The sequence below is a fragment of the Rattus norvegicus genome, chromosome 1 (genome assembly GCF_036323735.1).
Source record: "Rattus norvegicus strain BN/NHsdMcwi chromosome 1, GRCr8, whole genome shotgun sequence".
NCBI lineage: Eukaryota > Metazoa > Chordata > Mammalia > Rodentia > Muridae > Rattus > Rattus norvegicus.
In genome coordinates, this window is record NC_086019.1 from 207,707,612 (window position 1) to 207,714,158 (window position 6,547).

Below are 6,547 nucleotides of genomic sequence, written 5' to 3' on the forward strand. Positions count from 1 at the left end.
GCCTTGGGGACTGGATGAGACTGCCTCTAAACTAAAGCTCAGGATTGATGCTTGTAGGATAGACTGTACTTTTCAAGGCTGTGATACTGGCCATTTTCATCTAGCTTCTTCGTCACTGAATTCCAGTTTCTTTGCCTGCAGACCGAGATCCTCGAGCCCAGTTTCCAGGGGGTTGTGGGTAACTGTGGAGGAAGGACCCTCCTGACAGCATTTATCTGGCCCTCGTAGCCATGAACCCCAGGGATAGGGTCTGGGGTTGGGCAGCAGTCAAGGACCCAACATTAGCCACCAGAGGGCGCCAGGATCATAGGCAAAGACAAGACCTGGGTGGGGCGGGGAGGTAGCTACCGCAGGCTAATCAAGGACAGGGGTTTCCTGGCTTTGCTTTGAGCAAGAGGGCTACAGTTACATGACCATTTGAGCTAGCATGTTCCTTAGCATATCTGCCATGCTACCTTGACATAAGCCGGGTCCATTTGCGGTTCTTCTGGAATTACAGGCTGGTCTGGGGCCAAAGGCTCAGAACCAGCCCCAGTCACTTGGCCCCTGAAGAGCAGGGACCATAAACTCTCAGGGTTTGAGAGCTTTAGGGTCCAGTTCTAGAGGAGGGGACATATCGGGGACCTAAGTGGAATGGCCAGATCTTAGCATAGAACAAGGCCAGAGTCCATTGGATTTTGGAAAGCTAGCCTAACTTCGTGCCCACCAAGCAATCCAGGGCCTAGCCTTCCTATGTCTGGGGATTATATGGAGAATAGGAGTGCTTCCACCACCCTTCCTTCATCTGCTGCTGCCCCTTTACCTCCATCTTTTGGACACTTGAAGGGCTGCACCAGACATTCCCTAGCCATTCCCAGGCCAGTGCCATATTATGGTTCTCCTTACCCACAACCTTCTGTGGCCCCTGTGATCCTAATAATCAAACCCCAAAAGGCCCTGGCACCTTTTCTTCTGCTACCTTGGGGTACCACTCCTTGGAGCATCTCCTACAAGCTTGTCACCACAGGCTCCCATGTCCTTCAAGGACCCCTTCACCCAGGACCTCATCAGCACAGGGCACATCCCCTGTACCTCTCCTCTCAGGCACTCCAGCTGCATTGCTCAGTGTTGCTTTGTTATCTGAAATGATCTTTGTTTCCTCATTTGCCCATCAACAGCGGCTTCCCCCATAGGACTGCTGGATACCGGGCAGTCAAGTGCAGAATGTGACTGTGCTCAAAGGCTGTTGTGTGCCTGGGCATGTGCATGTGCATGAGCCTATGGGGGCCTTAGTGGGGTCTGTGGAGGCAGACATTTAGTGGGAAGCAGCTTCCAAACTATTCCAGGTCCTGGGCAGGTAGACCTTGGGCAAGGCTAAATTGGCCGTACGCTCTCACTATAAGCGAGCTAGCATGTGATGAGAGGTCGTAGACTCGAGGTGCCATGGGAGGGATGCCTAAATTGCCCTTGATGGCTGCTTCCCTACATTGATCACTGGTTGGCTGATAGCTGCCCTCCCCTCTCTTAATTTTATTTTTCTTGGATATTTTACGTATTTACATTTCAAATGTTATCCCCTCTCCCCCCTCTCCCACACCTCCTCCCCTCCCCTTGCCTCTTTGAGGATGCTCCCACTCCCACCCACCCACTCCCACCTCAATGCCCTGGCATTGCCCTCCATTGGGGAAACGAGCCTTCACAGGACCAAGGGCTTCTTCTCCTATGGATGCTGGACGATGCCATCCTCTGCTACATATGTGGCTGGAGTCCTTCTATGTGTATTCATTGATTAGTGGTGCTTCTGTCTCTCTTGTGGTTGCTCTGACTAGTGCCAGGAAGATCCTTCCTCTTGGGTGAGGCTGTGTCCCAGAGGGCAAGTCTCCAGCAAGGGATGCTCCCACCCCAGTTTGTGTCCCCAAGGTAGCAGTTTTCCTTCCCACTACTGACTGTACAGTCTCACTAACTGCCTTCCATGCCCACCTGCTCAAAAGCCAAGTCTAACATCCTTGAGGCCTAGTGTTCTTAAGTAGCCTGAGCTATCTCAGAGGTGACACCTAGGTCTAGGCTGGAGCAGAAGAGGCCAAAATCTGGTAGGCCTTCTAGTCTCCCCAGCTTGCATAATTTTGTACCCAAAGGCCCCCAGCATACTTTTGGGAGAGAAACTATTTCCTAGGACAAGACACTAGCCCAAGGGCCCTGCTCCATTCTGCCCCTAGACTCAGTCCTGTCTCTGCCTTCTGTGGAGAGATATACTCTGCAGGCCCAGAAATTTTGCATTTCTGGCTTTGGCACTCAGAGAACCGAGGACCTCTCCTTCCCACAGCAATTCTAAGGCCACCTATGTTGCCCTCATTGCTTTAGTACCTTTCTTTTTTTTTTTTTTTTTTTTTTGGTTCTTTTTTTCGGAGCTGGGGACCGAACCCAGGGCCTTGCGCTTCCAAGGTAAGCGCTCTACCACTGAGCTAAATCCCCAGCCCCAGTACCTTTCTTGACTCAGGATTTTTGTACAACATATTGGACTCTTGTCCGTGGCCTCCAAGTTGGCAACAATGGTTTGGGAGGGCAAGGACAGAGCATAGCAGGCCTTAGGCCTCCGCTCTGTCTATTAGCCTGGCCCTGATTCTGGTCCTATCCCACAGTTGTAGACCAAGGCCAGAAGGGCTGAGGGACCAACTCAGAGCTCCTGCCAGGACTCTAATGGAAACTAATGGTTGATTTCCTGACCTCATGGCCTGCACTTGGCTTCCATGCACACATCTGTGTCCCAAATACATGCTGTCTTTAAAGGTACTTGTGTGTTTCTATGGATGCAAAGCAGGTACAGGACTGGTAGCCAGCCTCAGTGTGGCATCGGCTACCAGCCCTGTGCCTGTTCCAGGTCCTGTCAGGCAAGGGGGATGATGACCATGATGAGCGTTTCCTGGGAGTTGATAAGGACATACCAAGGTGAGCATGCTTAGGTCAGCACCCAGGATATCTGGAGAATTGACAACACCCACCCATTCATCAATGACCTGTCCAGGCATCTTGTTTTGGTGTGTGTGTGTGTGTGTGTGTGTGTGTGTGTGTGTGTGTGTGTGTGTGTGCAGATACATGCATTTCATAGAGTATGGATGGAGCTCAGAGAACATTCTTGGATGTCAGCCCTTGCCTTCCCCTATTTGAGACGGGGTCTTTTCTTTGCCGACACATACACTAGACTTGCTGGAACCTGCGCTTCGTGGGATTCTCATCTTCACCTCCCAACTCATTGTAGGAATATTAAGATTACAGATACACTTTTTGTGTAGTTTTATCTGGATTGGGGGACTCTGAACTTGTCTTTATTCTTGTGCAGCAAATGTTCTGTTCACTGATCCACTGTCCCTGTTCCTATGCAGGCATCTGACACCCACTACCTTATGCCCACATTCCTACCCACCCAAACCTCCAGCTACCTTAGTCTGTGTATCATCCTCCATCCGTCTAAGAGTTAAGCAATCTTCTCAAGAGGAGCAGAACTCATAGAATATATGCATATAATTAATGAAATTTATAGGGTTGCTTACATAATAGGTACCAAGTAGTCTAATAATAACCATCTGCAGGCTACAGAACTCAGAACCAGTGTCTACTGAACCCATGACATAGTCAGTCAGTCACCTCAGTAGTCCCAGTCTGGTCCCAGGATCTTAGGAGATCCCTGGGAAATCATTGCTATTCAGTCCATGCTGGAAAACCAAAGCTGGAGTCTGAAGTCAACAGAGGACAGCAGCAGCAGTGATGGACACACTTGCTCTGGAGGAAGAAGCAAGGGAAGACGACCATTGCTCTTTCCTTGGATCGCTTTATATACGAACCACTTTCTGTGGGGATCTCCTCCCATCTTAATCCTCTCTAGAAACACCCTCTCAGACATGCCAAGAGACAGTTCTCTTACGTGACTCTAAATCCTGTCAAGTTGACAATCAAGACTAATAAGGCTATTCACTCATTGATCAATCCTTCCTTCCTTCCCTCCTTCCTTCCTTCCTTCCAACTATCTACCCATTCATAAACTCATCCATTTATCTTGTTACCCATCTGTATTAGTTAGGGTGTCTATTGCTGTGAGCATGGTAACTCTTTTAAAGGAAAACATTTAATCGGGGCTGTCTCATTTAGTCCATTATCGTCATGGTAGAAAGCATGGTGGCATGAGGCAGACAGTGCCAGAGAAGGAGCCAAGAGTTCTATTTGGGCCAGCAGGCATAAAGAGACAGTGACACTGGGCTTGGTTTGAGCTTCTGAAACATCAAAACCCACCCTCAGTGACAAAGTTCCTCCAACAAGACCACGCCTCCTAATAGTGCTACTCCCTATGGGCCTATGGGGCCATTTTCATCCTATCCATCCACTTATTTACCAACTCTGCTACTTATCACCATCCATCATCCATCTAATTATCCATCTGTCCTTATGTCCTCATGCCTCTATCTATCTCATTTTTACCATCCATCGATCTATCCATTTATCCGCCATTCCACTAGCTAATCATCCATTTACACATTTATACATCTATCTACCCAGATAACACCATCCATTCATCCATTCATCCATTCATCCATCCATCCAATCAGCTGGCTACCCATCCATTCACCCACTCATTCATGTATACAAATTCCCACTTCCTACCCACTTACCATCACCATCCAAGCACCCATCCACCTATACAGCCACCCACTCATTTCTCTCCAGTCACTCACTCACTTTCACTCAGGAGCCTCTCTGTGCCTGGACTCACACAGGTGAATCAGCTCCCTGTCACACAATGCCCACACATGGGAATGTTGGCAGCTGCTTCACAGGCTCTGGGTCACATAAGGGCTAGAGCCAGTCAGAGCACATGAGTGACATGGTTCTCATGCGCTTCTCTGCATCTGTATGTCTCACAGATGAGATCTGTGTCTCCTGAACTGGGACCTTTCTGTCTGTTGTTCTAGCTTTTCCCCTAAGTGTAACTAGAAGCAGTAGGTGCCTAGACAATGCTGCTGGCAGCTGAGCCATTCCTGCCTCCTCTTCTGTCCTTCAGTTGCCCTGCCCCTGCTCTGGGCTTCAGTCTTGGGGGAGGGGTGGCGGTTTGCCATGCAAGCCCTCCAGCTGTGCTGCCCAATTGATATCATGGATGAGGACAAAAGTTCTGGCTGGAACTGCCCACCACGGCATGGAATTTGGCTAGAAATACCCAATATATTTCTATCCACCAAGCGGAGGCTTCATGGCTTAGCAAGTGTCCAGGATGGAGTGCAGTTGGGCTAGAGGTGTTAGGGATGCTAGCAGCTAAGAGATCCTGCGTGTAGTTGGCTGTGCTCTTGAGCAGGCGCTTACCACAAGCTCTGGTGGAGGAATGAGACCTTCGAGGCCCCAGGGCTGCTCCCAGGGCACACACTTAGTAAGAGAGGAGTAGATCCTTTGGCAGATGGTGGTGGCTCCCTGAAAGGGGATCCTTCAGTATTCGCTAGAACGGAATCTCTCGGCATAAGGCAAGTTCCAACAGCCCTCAATGTCTAGAAGTGCTTCTCATGCTTATATGAGGTCTCAGAAGTATGTGTGGGTTTCTGGAGACCCGAGCAAGACCCTAGGCAGCTTCACTACAGGTGTCAACTTCAGACTAAAGTAAGCACTATGGTAAGTTCTGGTACCCCACCAGCACTGACTTGGTGCTGGGGAATGAATGACAGTATGCTGTTTGCAGAGAGGGCCTATTCGCCAAGTGACCTTCACACAGCCTTGTTAAATTGGATATAGCTGTAGCCTCATGGGGTGGTTCCTGCTGCCTTATTGGGCTGCTGGTCTCTCCTTTGAACACACCCTTCCCACTGTGCTCTTAAGAGCCTGTCCTTGGAACAGTCCCAAAGGGAGCTCACAAAAGCTCCCACACACATGCACACTGCACACACTTGCACACAACCCTCAATTCCAGCTTGGCATCTTGGAAGAGAAGAGTGTGGGTGGGTGTGACCTGTGGGTAAGGGGTGGTAGAATGACCACATGCCTAGTCCTCCTATTGTGCATAAGGACTGGCTCAGAGGGCAACTTTCTTCACAAATGACTGTTCAACTTTCGCCCACAGAGCAGAGCACAGTGGGTTCTTGGTGCACCTAGTGAGATGACGTCAGATACAGTGTATGTGGGAGGGAGGACGTCAGGGCCGAAGGACTCTGGACAAGCCCAATCTTGCCTTTGTCCTACTGTGACCCTGGGTCCCTTCATGGGAGGGAATAATAACACCACCCTAGTGTTTGCCTAGATAAGACCCTAGGTCCTCCTTCCCAGGCCTGAGACCAAGCTGATCGAGATGGTGGATTTCAATGTGCCCAGATGAGGAGAGGACACAAGGATAGACAGATGGTCTCCAGTCAGGAGGACCTACAGAGAGATATCAGTGGTTCACAGTGGGAAGCTCCATTCCTCATACACTCTACCCTCCTACCTCCACTATCCATTTGGTCAGCACTGAGTGTCTATTGCATGAGAGAGCTTTGACAGCAAACTCTCCCCCAGGTTATATAGGCATAAATTTTTTGCAACCTACTTTTAATAAGAATTC